Below are 24,607 nucleotides of genomic sequence, written 5' to 3' on the forward strand. Positions count from 1 at the left end.
AATCATATCCATCACTCGAAATGCCTGTGGCAAAACCTGGAACAGAACATAGTTCTCCTAGTTCCCCATACTGTGCTTTAACCCCTACACCAGAATACAGAAACAAAAAGCCACATGCAATTTCCCCCCTGGGGAAAGGAAGAGAGAAAGAAGGAAAGAACCACATTTGACAGGCGCTAGTCACATCATTTAATGCATGTCTGGAAGGCACTTAAAGGGCTTGTCTACACATGAACTGGAACCAAAATAATGAAATCACTTTTAATTCACAGTTTTAATTATTTTGGTGCAAGTCTGCATGTGATGGTCACTCTTATTTCTGATTAAGAACGTCCTATTTCAACTCTCCTAAATCAATTTTTTTTTTTATAGATTTAGGTTAAATCCAAATAGGACATTCTTAATCCAAAAAAAAGTCCACACACAGACTTGCACCAAAATAACTAAAGATGTGAACTAAAGCATATTTAGTTATTTTGGTTCCAGTTTGTGTATGGACAAGCCCAGATACCATAGTGATGGGTGCAGAACAAGAACCTTAATAAAAGAAAAGAAAAAAGACCAAACTTCCTCTCTTTGCCAAAATATGCATCCAGATTCTTCTGTCATTTATGTCAGAGAGAAAAGAATCAGGCCCATGATCTTCAAATAATTAATTGCACACTAATATAGTTCTCTACAACTGTGCTCTATCTAAATGTAATGTACTTTCTGGCTTAACAATTTTGAGATACAGACACAACTTTCATAATATATGAGACAGGGTGCAGATGACTTGGATCTTCAGCACTTTAAAACAGACTCACAATAGAAAACTGAAAATCTGCATACCAGCTTTCAGCTGTGCATTCGCTGACGGCTCAATTCAAGTTTACTCAGAAAGTAAGTGTCATAACAGGAGTTCGACTAATTATAGTAATATTACTAAATATCAGTTATGTTGATATTGCACTAACACTGAACTACAACAGCTGGAAGGAGAGGAGAATTATATAGCAGAAACAGATGCATTTCTTACATGCTGTGTGTGAGAACTTCTCTACATACATCTGCAATTTTTTAAAATTCCTCCTACTTCTTACAACAACCTTTTGCTAATTTTCTACAATTTTCTGCTCCACTAACTTAAAAGTCATTTCCTTAAGAAAACACATGACAGACAACTTGAGTGACTGATTATATTGTGCCATCACTTTGTTTTTCTCTGAGGCCTTTCTTTAAGAGGATGGATGTTAGTGTAAATGACAGAAAGGGGAGCTTCGCATAGGATTTCACTTCTGTTCAAAGACGAGCTAATGCAACCTCACTGAGGTGCAATCAACTTGACAAATGGATGCTGTGCAACCCCGTGCCTCCCACTGAAACCCGAGCGCCTGATTTACACAATATTCTCCCTGTAAACTGAAGCAAGAACAAATTCCAGACAGACTTAATGCTGCTTTGCTGTATAATGGGTTGATTTAATAATTCTTCCCACGTAATGAAATCTGATAATACTGGGAAAAAATACATCAGAAAGAATGGAATACATTAATGAACTTGTAAAAATTCACTTAAATCTCAACAAGTTCAGTAAACAAAAAAGAAACTTAGCTCAAACCAGGAATGTCTTTATATGCAGCCAGTGGTTCACATATTTAAGAATGCAGTTAGTAACAGATGTCAGGTTTCTAGTTACACCTAACAGCATACATCATACCTTTCTTAAGATGATCAAGAAAAGAAAAACACTTAAATATCAAAGTAAGCTTTGAAACGTGTTAGTTAGTATGTCTCACATTCCCCTGTTTCCCCAAACCTCACAAATTCTGTTATACCAAATGATTTCACAGGAAAATGTAAGTCAGGAAGAAAAAGGTTTTTCCCCCAAGACTCAGTATTCATTGATTATCTGGACCATAAAAAGAGGATAAGAGAAGAAACTCGATAATAGTTTTTTAAAATCTAACTTTCTGGTATTGAAAACAACTTAAGATAATTTAGTTTAAAAATCACTTTTATACCTGTGTGACTAAATCCACAAACATTTTCTTAATGTTTCTATAAGGAAAAAAGCAATAGAGAATGACTGTTTTTTTTAAAAGAATTAAAATTTCTTTCTAGCACATGACTGTAAACTACCCAGATTGGCATTGTTTCCTACAAATAAACATTGTGCTTGCAGACCACAATTGCAATCAGAAATTTTTCACACATGTAAAAGTTGAATAGTGCAGAAATTTTAGGATTCTATTTACTTTGCTGTTGTCACAAATAAAAGAAAAAAAAAACTTATACAAACATTTCATGCTGAAGTGAATGGATTTCAACAGCTGCTGATTTGGTGACATCGGGAATCCCAGTGGAGATGTCCTGCTGAATTAACGTCTTGGAAATGTTAAAAAGAAACTTCAAACAGACCTTGTTTAGCAGGCGGTCGAAGATCTCTCTGTGGGGATCATGTGAAGACTAGCAGAGCAGTCACTCAGTCATGAATCAGACTTGTCAATAGTTGCCTATTTTCTCAACAGGTGTCTCAATCATCAACACAATCCTTTCCCCCCATAATCCTCTTATTTAACAGAAATCACCTACCATCTGTACAGTACAATAGTTCTGCTAATACAAATCTTATCTTATTGATTGCCCAATAACTCACCTCTCTCTAATGTGATTATTTAATTTTATATTTGCTCTTAACCATCTTCTACCCTGCCTACTTACAGAAACACAGAAAGTATGAGAACTGTAGTGCAGGAGTTATAAAGCATTTAATCCTTTGTTATTGCTGTAGATGAGCATAGCAAACACTATTCTATCATTCCCTGTTTTATGACATATTTATACATTGCTGTTATATTGCAGGTTCTTGTTATTAGTCATTGCTCAATAATAATCCTGCATTAGAAGAGAAATTATATATTTTGTGTAAATGATAAACCTAACCTTAATATAAACAAGAAGGTAGGAAAAATATTCTCACTGAGGGACTGCATCTCCATCAAACCAAATAAACATAGCATTTTAAGAACTCTCTCCAAAGCCATTTTCAGGGAGAAAAATAACTTCCCATTTAATGTGTTCTAAATAATCTTGATTCGCTAGGTTCAACAGTATTTTTGCAACTGAAATTAGGTACTTTTCTAAAGCTTAAATAGCTACCTTACTTTATATGTGCAAGTACAGACATAACTAAATACAAATCATAAGTAAGTTCTTCATGATCATAGGCTATCAGAAATCCAGACATTTGAAACTTATTAGGAAATTTAAAATTACATACAATTTGTCACCTTAAGAAAGTGTCTAAATACACATGCCAATGTTTTTTGAATGACATCAGTGTCAAACATCACACATAAAAAGAGACAGATTCTTTTTCTTTTATTACATAGAGTCTGGGTCAAAAGGAAGTGACAAACCAGTAAATTTTCTAACACACTTAATGAGCTTGGATAAATTAAATTATTTACAATTTGAGCTAATTTATTCATTCAAACCTGTGTTGCTCATTTACATTCTAAACTTCTTGCTGTTATTTGTTTTAATTTTCTGACCTCATCCTTTGTATTTATAGAATATCAATCTCCTATGGAATATCTGTTTTGTAAAACAATTAGAGCACTTTATCAGCAATATGCATGATATCTGCAGTTTCATTCCTACAGCAAGAACGGCACCATTCCTTCATGACTCAAAAATCAAACATAAAAAGAAACTCACCAAACAAAAAAAAAGTCACAGCTTTGCTGCAGATCATAAGCCTCTTCATATCAAACCTTTATAAACAAGCTCCCCAAGGAAGTTAAATTCTCCAAACATACTGTTCAATTTAATAATTTCCAAATGCCTCTGAATCTCATGTCAAATGAAGCTAGAAAGTAAAACTTTTTCAGTTTGATATCACCAACTCTATGTCAAAAATTTTCCACATAGTTGAATAACATGAAAGTGCAGCAGTAGTTCCTGTCACTCTCAATTTAAAAACTTACAATATACTACCTTGGAGCAAAGACTTGTTTAAATACTATCTGTAACATCAGTAAACTATGTGAACCACCTGTGCTGTAACTTGAATTACCAAAACGCAAGACTAAACAAAGAGAGCATCTCAGATTTCAGCAGGAAGACCATTTGTATTAATAGAAGTTCACGTCAAAATCAAATTATTCACTATATTTCAATTTTAAAATGTTATTCAATTATATATCTCATATACACACACTATTCATTATACAGGATATACTACAGAGACAGGCCTATTAAAGTACCTGGATAAACAGAGAGATACACATAGTATAGCCCAGATCTTGGAAACACTAGGTATGTGAGTAACATTACACATAAGCCATCCCATTGGAATCAAGTTAAGTACATGCATAAATGTTTCTGTAATTCACATTAAAGCGCAGGTAGCATATGTAGGTGAGACATATTCATTAAATACTATTTGAAACATCAGTAATCAAACAAGTCTTTGCTTTGAGGTAACGTGTCAGAAGTTTTTAAATTGAAGGTGACAGGAATTACAGTTTCAATTTCATCTATCCAACAGCATGAAAGAATTTTGGCAGGCAGCTGGAATGATCAATTGATTTTTTTCAATGGGATCACTCAGAAGCGTAATGTTGCTCCCACATGTAGGTGTTTGCAGGATCAGGATGCAGAATGTTTCTAAAATTTTTATGTTATCTGAAGTCAGTTTTGTCGTTTACATATAAGACATCAAATAGTAAAATATATAGGCAGACATATTCAGGGAACATAAATACATTCCTGTATGAAAAGTTCCTTTAAAGTATATTAAACTATATTTTCTAAAGCACAAAAGCTGAGCTCACTTAAAGCATGATCCTGCCAGGTGCCAAACACTGACTGAGCAGTGCTGAGTGGGTGCTCAGTCACATTCAGGTAGCATTCAGTATCTGAACTTTGTAGGATCGGAGTGTAACACAACAAATCCAGCAGATTAAAATTTTAAAGTGTATTACCAACAACTGAATTGAAACAGATCACGACAGAAAATGGTAGTTTTAGGGTAAGTTGGTCTTTGCCCTTAAATAAGACGGTTACTCACCGTTGTAACTGTTGTTCTTCGAGATGTGTTGCTCATATCCATTCCAAACCCGCCCCCCTTCCCCACTGTCGGAGTAGCCGGCAAGAAGGAACTGAGGGGGCGCCGGGTCGGCTGGGGTATATATCCAGCGCCATGAAGGCGCCACTCTAGGGGGCTCCACAGCCGACCCGCCGGGTGTTGCTAGGGTAGAAAATTCTCCGACGATCGTGCACGCGGCGCGCGCACACCTAATTGGAATGGATATGAGCAACACATCTCGAAGAACAACAGTTACAACGGTGAGTAACCGTCTTTTCTTCTTCGAGTGCTTGCTCATATCGATTCCAATTAGGTGACTCCCAAGCCTTACCTAGGTGGTGGGGTCGGAGTGAGACATTGCTGTGTGCAAAACCTCTGATCCGAATGCAGCATCGTCCCTGGACTGCTGTACCAGTGCGTAGTGAGCTGTAAATGTGTGGACTGATGACCAAACTGCAGCCCTACAGATGTCCTGGATCGGAACTTGAGCCAGGAAAGCAGTCGAGGAAGCTTGGGCCCTCGTGGAGTGAGCGGTGAGGTGCGGTGTTGAGACACCTGCCAGGTCATAGCAAGTCCAGATGCAAGACGTGGTCCAGGAGGATAGGCGTTGTGAGGAGACCGGTAAGCCTTTCATTCGGTTGGCCACTGCAACAAAGAGTTGCGTCGTCTTTCTAAAGTGCCTCGTGCGGTCAATATAGAAAGCCAGGGCCCTGCGTACGTCCAGGGAATGCAAACGCTGGTCATGGCGAGTAGCATGTGGTTTAGGATGGAAGACTGGGAGAAATATATCCTGATTCATGTGAAATGGAGAGACCACCTTAGGAAGAAAGGCAGGATGTGGACGAAGCTGCACTTTATCCTTATGGAAAACTGTGTAAGGGGGCTCGGATGTAAGCGCCCTGAGTTCAGAAACGCGCCTTGCTGAGGTGATGGCTACGAGGAAGGCTGTCTTCCAGGATAGGTACAGAAGTGAACAGGTGGCCAGTGGCTCGAATGGAGGACCTGTGAGCTTGGAGAGAACCAGATTGAGATCCCACGTCGGAACGGGCTGACGTTGTTGTGGGTACATCCGGTCTAAGCCCTTGAGGAATCTAACGACCATCGGGTTAGAGAATACCGAGGACGCGAGTTCCCCTGGGTGAAAGGCCGATATAGCGGCCAGGTGAACCCTAATTGAAGATATCGCCAAATCCTGCTGTTTTAGGGAGAGGAGATATTCCAATATGAGAGGAATAGGTGCCTGTAACGGGGACGTGGCTCGTTATTCGCACCAACAGGAGAACCGCTTCCACTTGGCCAAGTACGTGGTCCGTGTTGAAGGCTTCCTACTGCTCAGCAGAATCTGCTGGACAGAGTGCGAGCATTGCTGCTCTGCCTGGGTGAACCATGGAGCAACCACGCCGTGAGGTGGAGTGATTGTAGGTCGGGGTGACGTAGTCGGCCGTGGTCCTGAGAGATGAGATCTGGACACAATGGGAGCGGGATCGGTGTCTGAACCGAGAGCTCTAACAGTGTGGTGTACCAGTGTTGTCTCGGCCACGCTGGAGCGACTAGAATTACTTGTGCCTGGTCTCTGCGTAATTTGAGCAGCACCTTGTGGACCAGAGGAAATGGAGGGAAGGCGTAAAACAGGTGGTCTTTCCAGGGGATGAGAAACACATCCGATAGAGAGCCCGGAGCTCGCCCTTGTAGGGAGCAGAACACGGGGCACTTCCTGTTGGCTCGAGATGCAAACAGGTCTACCTGGGGAAACCCCCACCTCTGGAAAACGGAATAGATGATGTCCGGACGGATAGACCACTCGTGCGTCTGAAAGGACCTGCTGAGTCAGTCCGCTAAAGTGTTTTGGACTCCAGGGAGGAACGATGCCGTGAGATGGATTGAGTGGGCGATGCAGAAGTCCCATAGGCGAATCGCCTCTTGGCATAGAGTCGACGAATGTGCTCCTCCTTGCCTGTTGATGTAAAACATGGCCGTGGTGTTGTCGATGAGAACTAACACACAGCGGCCACGTAGGAGATGGCGGTGCGCTTGGCGTGCCAAGCATTTCTCAATCAGTTCCCGAACATTGATGTGCAGGGATAGCTGGGGTGCAGTCCACAGGCCCTGGGTATGGTGTTCGTTGAGATGGGCACCCCAACCCAGAGATGAAACGTCTGTGACCAGGTGCAGAGAGGGTTATGGGGCGTGAAACGGTATCCCCTCGCAAACCACACTGTGATCTAGCCACCAGGTGAGGGAGGTCAGGACCGAGTTCAGGACCGTGATCACCATGTTCAGGCTGTCCCGATACGGGCGGTATACCGATGACACCCAGGTCTGGAGTGGGCGAAGCCGAAGTCTGGCATACCTGGTTACATACGTGCAAGAAGCCATGTGACCCAGCAGGGTAAGGCACGACCTCACCGTGGTAGTTGGGAAGGCCCTGAGCCCTTGAATGAGGCTCGTGATGGTATGAAAGCGATTGTCTGGTAGGATAGCTTGTGCACGTCCGGAGTCTAGGACTGCACCGATAAATTCTATTCTCTGGGTAGGCTCTAGAGTGGATTTCTCCTCGTTGAGTAGGATGCCCAACTCGTTGAATGTGTGCACTATTATGTGGACGTGAGCTCGAACTTGCTCTCTCGTGCGACCGCGTACCAGCCAGTCGTCTAGATACGGGAACACCTGTATCCCTTGCCGACGAAGGTATGCCGCCACGACGGCCATACATTTTGTGAACACCCTTGGGGCCGAGGATAGGCCGAAGGGAAGGACTGCAAATTGGTAATGCACCTTGTTTACCACAAAGCATAGGAAGCGCCTGTGAGGCGGGTAGATTGCTATATGGAAGTAGGCGTCCTTCATGTCGAGGGCGGCGAACCAGTCTCCAGGATCCAGGGAAGGGATAATGGTCCCCAATGAGACCATGCGGAACTTCAACTTTACTACGAATTTGTTGAGTCCGCGTAAGTCTAAGATGGGTCGCAGACCCCCTTTGGACTTGGGGATCAGGAAGTAGCGGGAATAAAATCCCCTGCCCCTTAACTCTAATGGAACCTCCTTGATGGCCCCCATAGATAGGAGCGTAGAAACCTCCTGTATAAGAAATTGCTCGTGAGAAGGGTCCCTGAAGAGGGACGGGGAGGGGGGGATGGGAGGGGGGGAAAGAAGAAAACTGGAGAGCGTATCCCCTCTCCACCGTGCGAAGGACCCAACGGTCCGAGGTTATAAGGGACCAAGCACGGTGGAAATGAGAGAGGCGATCCCGAAAGGAGGGGGCTGGATCCTGGGGGATGACTGGGGCGCCGTCCTCGACCGCAGCTTCAAAAGTTCTGCCTGGGGCCTGAAGGTGGCCTTGGTGGCCCCTGGTTCTGACCGGGTTGAGGGCCGGTCAACCTTCTCCTACCACCTCGCCCCCGCCTTCTGGCAGAGTCCTGTCTCTGACGAGGTGGGGGGGGGGGTAAGAATCGCTGAGGCTGGGGCCTAAATGGCCTGCGCTGGGGACCCGCAATATGCATCCCCAGGGAGCGCATGATTGTTCTCGAGTCCTTGAGGCTCTGCAGACGAGAGTCCGTCTTATCTGAAAACAATCCGTGTCCCTCAAAGGGTAAATCCTGCAGGGTTTGCTGCAGTTCCGGAGGCAAACCCGAAACCTGGAGCCAGGAGATTCTCCGCATAGCGATACCTGAAGCCAGGGTTCTCGCAGCTGAGTCTGCTATGTCTAAGGAGGCCTGTAAGGAGGTCCGTGCCACCTTCTTACCCTCCTCCACTAAGGCCCCAAACTCTTCCCTGGAGTCTTGGGGGACCAATTCCTTGAACTTCCCCATAGAGTTCCAGGAATTAAAGTTATAGCGGCTCAGGAGCGCCTGCTGGTTAGCCGCTCTAAGTTGTAACCCCCCGGCTGAATAAACCTTACACCCAAACAAATCGAGGCGCTTAGCTTCCTTCGATTTGGGCGCTGCGGCCTGTTGACCATGGCGCTCCCTTGCATTCACTGATGACACCACCAGTGAACATGGCTGGGGATGAGTATACAAGTACTCATAGTCCTTTGAGGGGACAAAGTATTTTCTTTCCACCCCTCTGGCAGTGGGTGGAATAGAGGCAGGAGTTTGCCATATCGTATTGGCGTTAGCCTGGATCGTATGGATCAGGGGCAACGCCACTCTGGATGGGGCATCCGCAGAGAGGATGTTTACAATGGGGTCCTGCACCTCCACTATCTCCTCTGCTTGTAGGTCCATATTACGCGCCACCCTACGTAATAGGTCCTGGTGTGCCCGGAGATCTATCAGGGGTGGACCTGTGCTCGACGTGCCCACCACTGCCTCATCTGGGGAAGATGAGGAAGATGCCTCAGGTGGTAAGGGATCCAAGGGCGGGTCCTGGTCCAATGAGCCCTGGAGCGGAGCATCACCTGCCCCTGGGTCCAGGACGTCAGGTGGTGCGGGCACGGAAGCCTCCATGCCCCCTGGAGGAGAGCGAGAGATGGTGGACTCTGGGGCCCTTCTCTCAGAGTGCACCGAGCGAGAGGCTGATGGTGGTGGAGCCCCTTGTGCCTGGTGGTACGCCCACGGGGTCCAAAACGACCAGTGCGAAGGACCTTGAGTGGGATCCTCCGCTATCTCCTGCCAGTGGCCCATGTCCGGTTCATCGGCCTGCCCCTGAGGGGGATATGCCGATCTCGATGCCCCATCTGAGGAGCGAGACACCGATCTCGAAGGCCATGGCGGTGCCGACCGCGCCGAGATGAGCTCTGGGAGGTACGGTGCCGTACGGTGCCGGTCTGGAGACGATCTGTCTCTATGCGGTGCCGGTGAGCGGTGCCGAGATCGGGATCGGTGCCGATGACCGCGTCGGTGCTGAGAGTCCGACCTGGACCTGGACGGCGATCTCGAGTAGGCCCGGTGCCGGGAGCGGCCCCCCGACGTCGAGCGTCGCTCGTATCGGTGCCGGGAACTACGTCTCGATGTCGAACGGTACCGACGATCATAACGGTGCTGGGATGTAGAACGGTGCCGCGACGATGATCTTAGCCGCAAGTACGACCGGTGCCGAGGTGATATTCGGCGCCGGGACTGCGAGCGGCATCGGGACCTGCTTCGGGACCTGGATCGGTGCCGTGGTTCCAGTCCTTGAGATGGTGGACGCATCAAGGCGGGTTTCCCCCTGGATTGCACCGGACGAGGGGCCAATGGTGCCGGTGGTTGGGGCGGTGCCGGCTCCGTGAGAGCAATCAAGTCTCTCGCCGTCGCAAAGATCTCCGGGGTCGACGGGAGGCACGGTCCCACCACTGATCACGGTGGTGATCCCGTCTGCACCGGACTCAACGGCCTCGGAGCCGGAGTCGACGGCGCCGGAGGCACCTGCTTTTGGTGCTCCGCCGGTGGACGCGGCTCTACCCCCGGCACCGGGGGGGCCGGCGTCTTCAGGACGGCAGTCTCCTGCGCCTTACGGGATTTCTTATGTCCCGGTGATAACGATCGGCACCGAGGCACTTGCGGCGGGTGCGGTGCCGAAGGGGTCCGGTGCCGCGGAGGCTTGTCCGACGCCACTCGCGTTGCCGGGGCAGTTGGTGCCGCCGGGGCACTGCGCACCGAGGCGCTTGGCGCTGGGGCTTGACGCGCCGATGGAGCGTCCGGGCTAAGTGCCACCTCCATGAGGAGTTGTCGAAGCCGAAAGTCCTGCTCCTTTTTGGTTCTCGGTCTGAAGGCCTTACAGATCTTACACTTATCTGTTTGATGGGACTCTCCCAGGCACTTCAGACACGAGTCGTGCGGGTCACTTGTGGGCATAGGCTTAGCGCAGGACGCGCACTGCTTAAAGCCGGGAGCCTTGGGCATGAGCCCGGCTACGCGCCGGGGGAAAAAGGGGGAAAGAACAACCCCCTTAATCCCCTTTAACTATATAACAACTATTAATAGAGTAAACTGAACAACTATCTAACTATATAACAACTACAACTATAACTACAACTATCTACAAAACAGAATAAGCTAGGGAGAGTGGAGAACAGCTATGCCGCGCTCCACAGTTCCAACGACCGTCAGGGGCGGTAAGAAGGAACTGAGGGGGCGCCGGGTCGGCTGGGGTATATATCCAGCGCCATGAAGGCGCCACTCTAGGGGGCTCCACAGCCGACCCGCCGGGTGTTGCTAGGGTAGAAAATTCTCCGACGATCGTGCACGCGGCGCGCGCACACCTAATTGGAATCGATATGAGCAAGCACTCGAAGAAGAAGTAAAGATTTTCTACTTCCAACGTACGCTATAAATCCTCGTTGCATTCTGTTCTCACCCACAAAGACCATGAATCTATGGTGATGTAGGTATACTAGTGCAAACATCTGATGTTGACACACTGCCATGGTGCAACCTGGAGCTTTCATTGGGGTGAAATGCACTGATGCTAGCTCTATCTTACATGGGTGTAGCACCTCAACACCAGGGCTTGCATGAATAATCAATTGCACATGTGTTTGCAGAGTGATGCCATAGCTAAGAGAGCAAATGTGATCCTCGGAAGTTTAAGCAGGGGACTATCAACTAGAATTGGGGAGGTGTTATCATCACTGTATGAGGCATTAGTGAGACCATTGCTGAAATACTGTGTCCAGTTCTGGAGTCTACTCTTTAAAAAGGACATTGACAAATTGGAAAGGATTCAGAAAAGAGCTATAAGGATGATACGAAGTATGGAAAATCTTCCTTACATTGAGAGAACAACAAAGCTAAAATGGGGGAAAGAATTCTGAGACTAGAGGGCTCTTTAATCTAGCAGACCAAAGCACAACAAGATCTAATCAGTTGAACCTGAAGCTACACAAATTCAGATTAGAAATATGGTGCAAGTTTTAACAGGATAATTAACCATTGGAACGACTTACCTAGCTATGCGAAGTCTTTAAATCAAGACTGGATGTCTTTCTAAAAAAGATTCTCTAGCTCCACCAGAAGCTGGAATTAGTAGGTGAAATTCTATGGCCTGTGTTATGCAGAAGATCAGACTACATGATCATAAACAAGATCAGACTACATTTCTGTCCTTGAAATCTCTGAATCAGTGTAGCTACAGTGTAGCTACAATGCCAAAAAACCACTACAGAAAAGGTCTGAGTGTGCACACCTGCAGTTTCCATTGTATTCTTTGTTTGTTGGAGAAAAATGGGATTTGACACTACTTCTGCCCTCATAGTCGCTAAAACCAGTGCATCCTCCAAGAGCTGTTAAGGCTGGGCTCATCCATACAATTGCCATCTCACTGGCTGTCAACTGGCTCTTGGGTAGCTCAGTATTCAATTGTAAAATGAACGTAGGTCTAGATCAAGCTCTTAGTACACCTCCCCAAGGGGAGCATAAGGAGGCATTGTGCCCCTTAAGGCTACAATTTAGCCCATAAACCTCAAGTGTGACAGGCAGTGACCTCCCTTTGACATCAGTCAATTTACCTCTACCTTTCCATGCTTCCCCCTTGTCTTTTTTCAAACCATTAACACAAATTTCCTCTTTAGTCTCCTCGGGCCAGCAAGTGGATACCAACACCATCTGCCTCATGAAAAAAAACAAGAATTATCAGAAGAAAATAAAAGCGAACGAATGGAGATTCAGAGTATGAATTATTAGTATTATTGGCTGGAATCTGCAGTTTCCCAGTCATCCTCATGGAAGACTGTAGTACTGCATTTGTCTGTGTGACACTGTGTGAGGCCCTTAGGCCTGGTCTATGTACAAAAACTGCACTGGTTTAATCAAAGGCATCATATTAAACACACCCAGTGCAACTCTGTATGTGGACTCTTTACATTTAAAGTTTAAGCCTGGTTTATATTGATTTAGCTTGCACCTGTAACTGTGTAAATCTATGCAGACCAGTTCTCATTAAGTCCAATAGAACTATTGACATGCATAAAGTTATACACATATGTAAATATTCCCAGGATCAGGACACAGATCAGATTTTCAAAGTGGACTTTCATTTTGGGTACCAATTTGAGACATTCGGGGTCTGAATTTTAGAAGTGCTGAGCACCTACATCTGAAGATGCTGAGAGCTGTGAGTGCTCAGTTCTTCTGAAAATCAGGACCAATGGGTCAAGCTGGATGTCGAGAATCAGAGGGCATTTCTGAAAATGTGACCCTTTGCCTTTTCCTCAAGGTCTGCATATGTTTTCATTTGTGCCTTGGGTCACTGTTCTGTATATTTTTGAAACTTCACAACCAAATAATTTTCTGTGCTAAAATTACCTACCAACTATCATTATCCCATTGTTTACGCACAGTCCATTACATCACTGACATAACAAAACTTGTTTCAGCATTTTAAGAAGAATGTCTTAACACTACAACCTGAAGGCTGTGCAATAAGGCTTTTTTTGTTATGCCTCTCATTCTCTCCATCACCCACAAATCTTTAAGGCTGAGAGGAATCTATTAATTTTTGTTTAATCCAATCATAACTTTGTCCCAAAACAAAGTGCTTTTCCAAGCTGTCTTCAGCGCATTTTAATCACATTGCCTTGTACTATAGCATTGTTGGTTTATTACAGGTTATTCTCCAGTTCAAACCCTCATTCCAGATGTTCCTTATGTTCTTTTACACTTTCCTTGAGTTCTATACTTCCTGCTTTTGCATTAGTTTCAATACTGTTCACTTCACTCTATAACTTACTTTGCTAGTTTTTCCCTTTAGTACTTTAACACACTGCATGTAGTAGTATTGTATTTCCACAGTCCACATAGGTACACAAACCTGTTGACTTGTTTTTCTGAAGGCCATACCTTAGTGAACACAGGATATTCTGCTTTTGAGGTCAAAGTTTAGCTTGCTCTTCTTGCATTCAGTGACACCTTTTTATATAAAACACAGCCTTGACAATTCAACTTGACTGCTGGCTTAAGGCATGTCATTTTTTTGACAGACAAGTAAATATGACTAGGTTTTTCATTATCATCATGGTGAAAACAGGCAAGTAGATTTTGTGCCTGGTAAGTAAACTGAAAGACCAATTTTGCAGGGTAGATACATGTCCTGAAATATGTGTTAGCACATTAATTTCTCTTATTGAACAACTGACACATGATGTAGTGAAAAGTCTATCCTCTTCTCCCCATGCACTGATGCAGAACCCCAACCACATTTCAGCTGTTAACTATAATGTACTTTATTTTTTCCTTTTCAGTATGTCTCTGTAAACTTTTGCATTGAATAATAAAGTCAGGTGTCCCAATTGCAGAGCTTGTTTAAATTTTCAACTGAAATGTTCATTACATGATGTTGATCTTTTAGCACCTGACACTTAGTATGTGTAACTGCCATGGGGAAGGGAACATAATACTCAGAAAGAATACAAGTCCAGCAGCAGGTTTGCATTCTCAGCCCACTATCTATAAAAGTTGGGGGCAACTGTAGCTTCTGCTTAAAGTCAGAGACACACTAATGCAAAGCATCTTGTGAGAGCTGGACAAATTAAAATCAGGTCCTTTATCTCCTTTGCTCAGATGTTACCATCTCTAAGTGTAAAGTAATTAATTTAAAACTATTACTTTCTAGTTTAAGTGAAGAGATGTATTCTCTCAAACACAATTTCCTCACACTCTACTAACCACAGAGAAGGATGGCTAGAAGCTACAAATCTTTAGGTTCTCCACTGATGCATTAACTAAACAAAAAAGACAACTTTACTTGTTTCAGAAGGCTTTATTAGAACAGGAATCTTTGAAGACAAACACAAAAGATTCTAGTATGTTTAGATTTTATAATGTAAACAACTAATTTAATGCATCACTAATGATATACAATAGACGCCATCTTGCAACACGAATGCAAGTAAGACACTGATGTAATCTGTGAGAGATTTCAAAGCAATTAATTTGGGAATCAGAAAAGAACCTCCATTGTGTAAACTCTTCCTGTTTTTTTTTTAAGTAACAATTAGAAACTGTAGCCATTTGCAGTTGTTAAATAAAGTTAACAAGCCATCACTAGAAGTGGCTTCTACACTCTAAAGAACATTTGGCAGATGTATAGACTTAACTTTCTAGTGAAGATTACTGGTTGGAAGGTTTTTAAAGTGCGTTTTAGTTAGGATTCCACAAATCATTTAGGTTTTTTAATTTATGGTCATAAAACTATAAAAAGTTTTGCAAAAGTTCTCAAAATGCTTCAGCATAGCTCAATTGTGCAATCCTCCCTGGCATGTCATCAGACTCTTTAGATGCTCAGACCTTTTGTTCTGCAAGGGCAAATGAAGCCCAAAGAGAATGTTTTATATTAGGTACAGCTTTCCTTCACAGTTCTACCAATGTACCTCAGCCTTGAACTGCAATAACTCTTAATATTGTAGCAACTGGCTCACAGACAATAGCGACTAATCCTGCCATATGGTGCTCTCCGTGCAGTGGAGATGTGATATGGACAATCCCCACTAGGAGTTAGAATGAATCGACCAAACATTCGTCACTTCTTCTACACCATCTTTTAAAACTAAGATTTCAAGAAGTGAAAGTTTATTACATTCATGATTTGTGAAGCCAATTTCCCCAAAATATCTTTGAAGCCACAACTGTTCAGACAATGCCCCTTTCTCTCTTGCCTAGCTCCCTTTTAAGCCCACACCACCTTATGCAATGATTATGGAGATTAGACAACAATGTCAAATGGTCCCTCCTAGTTTTAATGCTCTATTAGTTTAGTGATTGTCACTCACAAACATGTCCACATGCACAACGATGGGCATGTTCTCGCACACATTAATTAATTTGCTTATTCATTTTGAGACATAATCCTGTTAATTGATGTACACTGGAAACCAAGGCCCCAATCCTGCATTGTTCTCTGCATTGATGGACTGATGCACCTGTGCAGAGCCTCACTGCTATCAGTAGGGCTTCATATGGGCACAGTAGTCTGCCCACATAATTGACAAAGTGGTATAGGCAGTGTTGTTGTAGGCGTGTTGGTCCCAGGATATTAGGGAGACAAGGTGGGTGAGGTAATATCTTTTATTGGACCAACTTCTGTTGGTGAGAGAGACAAGCTTTTGAGCTTACATCCGTGTAAGTTCTACAGACGTCAGCTCTATCATAAGGCCCCTTCAAGGCAGGGGAGGTCGATTACAGGATATGGAAACCCAGGAAAAGGAAGTCTACTCAGGTGTATAACATTAACCTGCTGAAGGCCTGGAAGGGACAAGAGAGCCTCCCCATCAGCCCATTCCCCCCAGATCCACAACTCGGACCTCAGACCTTGGCACCAGGAGGCTACACACCAGTACCTGCAGGGAAGGGTCTTCAGCCTGACCAAGAGCAACTGGTACATACCAGTGGTCAAATTATTTCCTGAGGTGTTTTTGGTGGAACCTGGGATATAATGTGGCATAGGGCTAAATATTACAATTAAGAATCATTTCAAATCAGAAACTCATACAAGTGTATTGTGGTGGGAATAGTTTACTGAATTAACTGTTTAAAAAGAGTGTTAAACATTTAGGAACTATAATAAAGTCAGAGTGATTTATTTAATAACCTTACATTGAACTGATGGCCACACACAATTGAAGGTTTATGCTCCCAACCATCAATTCAAGCTACTGGAATTGCAGCTCTTGCAAACAACAGGTGTCCTGCTTATTTATATGAATGTGCAGAGGGTATATTAATTGCTCAGGGTAACTAAATTATATGGCATTGAATCTGTTCTGCAGCACGTGTCTCATTTAAGTGGATGTGCCTTTATCAGGTTGCAGTCAAACAACCTACTGTATTAGATTTACAAATGTTTAACAAGATGCACAGGTGATAGGCTGAAAAGTCAATAGAGCTTCAGCAGCTGTTGTACAAGGTTGAAACATGCTGACTAGGCATGAAAATAGGGCTTACAGTGGAATACTTAAAGGATAGTCTGCCTTATGTTTGTATGTAGAACACATAACACATAATATAAATAACTATGATATACTTACACATTCTATGTAATTTTTACTTGGCCTAAACAATTTGGGAGACAGAATGCTCTATATTACCCACACTGAGAAGAGCCAGGTCTCCTGTCTTCCTGAGCCTAACCATACAACATGATTTTAAAATACAAAAATGAATGAAGAGTTCTCTCACAGACAGCTGAAGATGAGACTAATGCTGAGGGATTAAAATTTTCAGCTATTGTCGACACGGGACAGAGAAAATCATATGTCGGGAGAAGGCATTTTGGTGTGTATGGATGGAAGGGCGAGGAGATTCTATCTGAAGGTGGTATATTAAGTTAAATGGCCCTTGTAGCCTGCCCTGGATGTCACTACTCTTCAGTCACCAATATTTAGTGGCCAAGAGGTTTGAACAATATTGTCACCAGTAGGGGATGTGGTGGTGTAGATGATATGATTGGTTATAGGAGATTATGCCCTTTGATCTCTGTAGAGGTAAAAAGGAGAGACCAAGCAGAGATATAAAGAGTAACAGAGATCAGCCTTGATTCAGAAGTTTAATTTTCAGGCCATTGTTTTGGTTTGGCTTGATGTTTCTATATTGATATTTATATCACTGCTGTGTTGGGGGAAAGCAAGTTAGAATAAATGTGTTTTGCTATTGACTAAAGTTGCTGAGGTTTGTCATCATCCTGACCTCTTTCTTCCAACATTATGGACCAGTCACTGTGAAAGCTCTGTATCCTTATTCTTGAGGCTGACAATTTCACTGCAAGGCCATTCTATTTTCACAGACTTTTGGGAGGAGGGAGGTTGAAGAGTGTGATGGCTGGTTGAGGAAGTTGCTGTTTGGTAGGACAATCTGGAGGGAAGGTGTTGCTGTGACTTTTGAATTTTTAGTACTTTGATTATTTCTGTTTTAAATTTTATAACATTTAAAACTAGGAAATGAAGGTTACTTGTTGTAACTGGAGTTCTTCAGGATAGTCTCTGCATATTCACACTCTTGGGATGCAGTGCAGCTCAGATGGTGAAACCCTCTGGTAGGAGTTCCTGTTAGAGAGCTCATAGGCCCCTCCTGTAATTCCTTGAACCTCTGAGCATGTTCTGAGGGCAAGGCTATGAAAGGAGATGTGGCGCCATCTGCTGCCTCAGTTCCTTTCAACTGAAGCAGATGGACAGGCATGGATCGCTTGGATCCGTAGCTTCTGGGTAAATGTATTCCCAGTTCATTGTTCTTTTAGAATAGTTTGTTTATAGTTATTAGTGTTAGATTAAATTTTTAGGATACTTTTTAGATACTCATGGGACTCGGTACCAGTGTTGATGGTGGATCTGAAGATGAGGAAACATGGCTTTAAAAGATGTACAGCATGCCACACAGTCTTCCCAGCATCAAATGCCCACACAAGATGTCTCAGGTGCCATGGGGAAGAACATTCTCCTTTGCATTTGCTACCTGCAGCACATTCATGCCCTGGGACTAGAAGGAAAGACAAAATAGATTCCTAGCTCTCTTATTGCAGGAGGCTTTGACTGGTGGTGTGGAAGAGATCTGAAGGGAGAGAGACTCATAGACTTTAAGGTTAGAAGGGACCATCATGATCATCTAGTCTGACCTGCACATTGCAGGCCACAGAACCTCACCCACCCACTCCTGTAATAGACAGGAGGCCTGTCTATGTACTTCCAGATCCAAGAAGACTAGTATGGTAAAGGCGTTTGCCTTAGCACCAAGCTTCGGTTCCAGGTCAACTGAGCTTTTGGTAGCTAAGTAATCTGATCTGGCTCCTAGATGCTTAAAACCCTCCTCTGTACGTTGCAAAGAATGCATCTGGGGCTACTTTGATGTATCAGACACTGTAGTCAGATTGGCTGTTTCTTCCATAACTCTCCGCAAACACGAGTGGCTAAGGGCTCCCTCTTGGCCTCTAGAGACAAAATCTAAAATAGAGGATCTTCCTTTCAATGGAAACGGTCTATTCATGTTAAAACTGATGAAGTTTTAGAAAAAGATGAAAGAAACACAGTCTACCACAAGATCTTTGAAATTGTTACAAGCTTTTACAAGAAGAACTCCTGCTCCTATGTTTAGATATCACAGGCACTACTACCTGTGTTGTTGTTCTTCATTTTACTACACTCAGAGAAGACAGCAGCAACAAAATCAACAGCAATCCTCTCAGTTTCAACAGAGGAAGAGATCCTTCAAACTTCAGATGAAGAAGAAGGCCTCTTCAGCTACATCTTTGTTGCCTAATGTTACACTGCAAGTTTGACCTAAGGATCAAGAGCTGCAAACCAATCTTGGAATATTCTACCCCTGTTTTTGGAGACTAGGACTATGAATAGGTGTTTTTAAGTGTAAATGTGAAGAGTAAGTAAATATAATTATATGTGTGAGTGTGGATGGACACACATACACAAACACACACACACGGGCTTGGGCATTATCACAGGCATCATTTTGTAGTTCTGTAACAGGAGCCAAGAACATATGAGATGGCCTTAAGAGCTTGACAGTCTTGATATATTCCTTGCTCTCCACCTTTGGAGAAGAAGCCACTCTACCGCAGAGTCCAAGATGAGCTCCAGAGAAGGATGGGATTTTCAAAAGTCCCCAGAAGTATTAGATCAAAAGTCCCATTGAAAATCATTGACATTTGTACTCCTAACTCAATCAGGTGCTTTTGAAAATCCCTCCCAAAGTGTTTTAACATGCCAATGCTTGCTTCAACGGCACAATGACCTGAATGTTTGGCACCTGCATAACACTTTGAGATTTTGCAGCAATACTTGAAACCTGATCCAATTCAGACTGCTTTGAAGCAAAATCCTTACTGGCGGTGGGATAATCATTCAACCTTGGAATCTATAGGCTTTGTGATCCGCCTTTGAGTCAGACTTCTTGGAGAGGCTAGGAAAGCCCTACATCACTCCACCCATGATCCGATGGCAATATCTGAACAGATTCAACAGTGTTATGATACTCGACAAGGCAGACAAGGAAATGTATTTGCTCATCTGTCATCAGCTTCTTCTGATGGTAGCATTTTAAGCCAATGGGCTGTGTTTGCAGTAGGCCAGTCTTTATTTTCCCTAAAAAAGGAAATACTGACCACTATGAAAAAAGCAAACCCCCAGGAAACCTTCCTACAGAGAGCCCAAAGCAGGCAAAAGTAAAAACTAAGAAAATTTGAAAATGAAATATATCTGTATATTTTTATATATACATATTTTTTCCAGCTGCTTTCCTCTGTCCTTCATGGGCAGCACTGTATCGGTGCTTGGGGTTCACAGTTGCTTTAGTGCTAAGAAACGGACACCCTTGTTTCTGAATTTGATAAAATGATATCAGTTAGTCCAGTCTTATAGTAGGCCAAAATAATCTGGAACAACTCTTCTATTTAGCAAATGGGAGGGATCCTGCTGGTACAGAAGCATTAATATATGAATGTAACTGGTGATGATCTGAGCTGGACAGGAAAGGATTAGAAAATGAGGAAAGTACCGGTATATTATAAGGACTCTGCACAGCAGAGAGTTACCTTATGAAGATTTTGGTAATCTTGAGTTTCCAAGAAAAAAGGGGGTGGAGATTCCCTCTTCTTTTCTTGGGTAAAGTGAAGGAACCTTCAGTCAGGAACCAGTGATTAAAGAAAACAACTGGGTGAGGTGGTACAATTGGCATTTGGTTGGGAGATGGAGCCAGAATTTAGGTTAGAAGAGGCCTAAGGCAGGATGCAGACACCATCTGTTTCTCTGACACCCTTAAGGCCTTTTCGATCCTTATCTTATACCCTGAGCAGACAGGTGCTAGGAGTAAAAGTGAAGCGAGTTTGAACAACCTATTCCCAACAAAAAAGATTTAGATTTGTTTCTTTTTTTTCCCCCTTGTAACATAAGTTATACAAAGCTTGGCTGTTCCCGTGTGATTATTAATAACTCCTGACATCTTCGTCATAGCACTAGTGTGAAAAAATTTACAATTAAATCCTGGCTGCTTTGAAGTCAATGGCAAAGCTTCCTTTGACTTCAATGGGGCCAGGATTTCATTCTCAGTTTGTATCATGGATCCAGCTGGCATATGACAGAATGATTATGTAGTTAATAAACTATGCCACCTTGTTTGCACTAGGTAAGTGCGTATTGTTGGTCAAGTGACTTCACTAAGTAACAAGAGAGAAAACCAGATGACAAAGACTGTCCTGGCAGACACGCAATTCTTCAGTACGTGGCATGTACGCAAATTGTTATTTTAGCATGCAAAATGCTTATGTAAATACTGCGTATACTTTAGGTGGTGGGTGTGCTGTGTTTAAATGCCAATTATATAATCAGTTTGCCTGTTGCGAAATTTCACTGGATGACAAGTGATTAAACAAGTTGTCAATGAACAGATACTGGATTACTTCGGTTAGCATTTGGAATGTGCCACAAACAGCTCTGGCAGATACTGCATGCAGCTTGGGCGGGTAGTAAACTAAACATTAAAGTGTGGGCGTCAACAACTTTTTAGGGACACCACAATCTGCCTAAGATGGATGAACCTATACTCTAAAACACTAAAAGAAAAAACACTAGTTTTTAATTGTTAATAATTTTAATTTACAATTCTTGAAAATTTTACCAGATGCCCATCCACTGGTTAATAGGTTTTGTCTTCCACATGTAGCTATTAAGATGAGGTTACCACCACCAGAAAGGTTGAAATGAAACTCCCCAATGAGAAGCCATCTCCCTAGCCAATCCCAGCTTCTGGGAAAGGTGGGAGGATGTATGGGGGACTGTGCTTGGGGCTTTATCTTTGTTCTCAACATTTGTCAAGAGGGGGGTCTGATAAATATGAAGTTCTACCCATTTCTAACTGCAGAGCTTCCTGTCTCTTACACTCCCTCCACAGCTTGCTGATGCTGCAAGGGAGGAGGGTCTCCACCACGCTATCCATCCCATCGAGCTTCCTTGATGCTCTGAGTGGGGTGAGTTTCCTTTCCTAGTGGGGAGAAGGAAAACAGGGCTTTGTTCCCCAGCCCTTCTCAGTAATCTCCATCCCTTCTGAACTTCTCCAGCACTGTCCCTGCAGCTGGTTCTTGCCATTCCAAGCAGCAGCATGAAAGTAACATCACTCTTGAGTTTCACTGCTGTCCAGATGGATTTGAACAGTAACAGTGTGACACTTACAAGTCTTATAACTGATTAGAGTTGTGGTTACAAATTATCGACAGCAGACCACTTGCTGGTAGACATCTGGCTAATTACACGTTGCTGGCTCCTCCCCCATGCTTCCACCTGCTATACTGCAGTGAAAGACAGCTAAACATACATTCAATACTTTCCTAATATTATTGTGTTATATAAGCAATTATGTAGCTGCCACAGGGATGTTATTTGGTGTTATTTCAAGGGGAAGGGATGTAGTCAATGGGTCAGTGGGCCTGATTCTTAGTTGCCGTGCACTATGTCATTCATTAGTGGGAACTGTAAAACTCTGCCAGCTCAGAATGGTGGCATTTCATACCCGCTCTGCACTGCTGAGAATAAATGTACATATGCGGAGCAATGGGGTATCTGGCTCTGGAACTCTGTTAAGATAGGGGTTACACTATGAAAGTGTGGGAACCCGCGAATGGGATCACTGGAACTCTCTGTCTGCATACTCAGAAAGGCAATGCTTTACATTCTGCTCTCACTTGGAAGGAAATTAGTAACTTAGTTTTTATTAAATGAAAGATTAAATTCTGCACAAATACATGTGTTTGATCTCATGCTCTCCGGGAAAGCTTTAGTTGCAGCCAGGGAAGAGCAAACGCTCTGTCATGTACATCCAACATAAAAAAAAAAAAGACAGAAATTGAGTTAATATAAAACAGAATTCAAAAAATAAGGAGAGAATTAATGTACTAAAGCTTCTATCCACAAACGCAAGGAGCATGACAGACACGCAGAAAGTACTAAATAACAGACTATGATCTAGTAGGCATAACTAAAACCTGGTGGGATGACTCTCAAAACTGAAATGTCAGTATAAATTGGTATCGCTAAGGCTGCAAGTTTGTCATGGAGCTCAGGGAAAGTCACAGATTCTGTGACTTTCCCTGACCTCCATGAGTTCTGCAGCGGCCGATGTGGGTGGCCTGGGGGCCTCCTGAGTAGCTTGGGCAGCCCCTGGGCCAGCTGCACCGGCTTCTGCTGGGGCAGTCTCAGGCCACGGCGCCTCCCTCCCACAGCAGCAGGAGTTTGAGTGTGGGAGGGGGCTCAAGACTGAGGGTTGGGGAGTTGGATGGGGCGAGGGCTCTGGTTGATGCTTACCCCAGAAGACTCCCGGAAGCGGTGACAGGGCCTCGGCTCCTAGGTAGAGGTGTGACGAGGTGGCTCTGTGCACTGCCTCCGCCTCAGGCACCGCCCTGCAGCTCCCATTGGCCGTGGTTCCTGGCCAATGGGAGCTGCAGAGCCAGCTCTTGGGGCGGAGACAGCGCGCAGAGCTGCCTGGCCACGCCTCTACCTAGGAGCTGAGGGAGGGGGATGTTGCAGCTTCTGGGGAGGTGTGGAAACAGATAGGGAGCCTGCCACCGCACCAACTCCCCCCCACCTCCCCTCAGCACCAACGGTAGTCCTTTGCTGCGTGCCACCTCCCTCACCCCCCACACCCACGGCACCCCCAGGCTGCCCTCCCCGCTAAGATTTAGTCAAGTACAAGTACAAGTCACGGACAGGTCACGGGCCATGAATTTTTGTTTACTGCCCATGACCTGCTCATGACTTGTACTAAAAATAGCTGTGACTATAACATAGCTGTAGGTACAGTTTATAGGAGACAGAAAAGGAAGAGTGGGTTTGGTGCTAAGATGTCAAAAGTATTTTACAATTCTGTCATAGGATAAGTTGTCCCTCTCTAAGCATATTGGGGCCTCAGCTTCAGCTATGTCCAAGTTCCAACAAAACAAAAAAGTCTGATTATGAAGTAAATTTGAATAAAAAAATCTTGACATTTATTTTGTCACAAAACAAAAATCACTGTGGCTAGAAATTAATGTAGAGTTGTGGCCATCTAAGAATTTCTTCTGTCAGGTTGAAAATTGATGGGAAAGTAATTGAGAAGAGAAAGAAGTTGTATTTGCATCCTCATAAGCTTCCTTCTAATGCCACTCATTGTCTCTGGCAGTGGTAGCAACAGCCAAAATATTTCTTTTATATTCTGTAAATCATGACAACCAAAGCCTCTGACCTACGTATGTACCATTTCCCAGCATGCTCTACAAATATAGACCTTGCACTATATAAAATCAAAACCTATCCCTTCCTGGAGTTTGGCTTTATTAACAGAGATATCAACAATAAGCTAACAGAGGTCAGCTCAAACCTTGTCCCCAGACTTTGATGATCCTAGGGTTCCTCCCTTGGAACTGCACTGCCCACATCCTAGATCCTCTCTTCCCAGACAGCCACTCCTGTCTCTGTTATATTCAGGTGGAGTAAAGACTCACCCACCTAAGAGAGTCTGCATAACCTATTTAACCCTTTCCCAGTAAAATTAACACCTACTAGCAAGGTGGGCAAACAGTGTTACAGGCAAACACTGCCTGCATGGTACATGCCCCATCCTGGTTTGCTTGTTATTATTGTCAGGCATC

The 24,607-nt window shown here is 43.8% G+C and overlaps 1 protein-coding gene across 10 annotated transcripts in view; it reads right to left on the reverse strand.

Annotated features, from left to right (window-relative positions):
• Positions 1-24,607, reverse strand: part of STAU2 (staufen double-stranded RNA binding protein 2) — a 218,507-nt gene that overhangs the window by 62,767 nt on the left and 131,133 nt on the right. The gene's annotated exons all lie outside the window — the stretch shown is intronic.

The sequence above is a fragment of the Trachemys scripta genome, chromosome 2, assembly GCF_013100865.1.
Source record: "Trachemys scripta elegans isolate TJP31775 chromosome 2, CAS_Tse_1.0, whole genome shotgun sequence".
In the NCBI taxonomy this organism is placed as follows: domain Eukaryota; kingdom Metazoa; phylum Chordata; order Testudines; family Emydidae; genus Trachemys; species Trachemys scripta.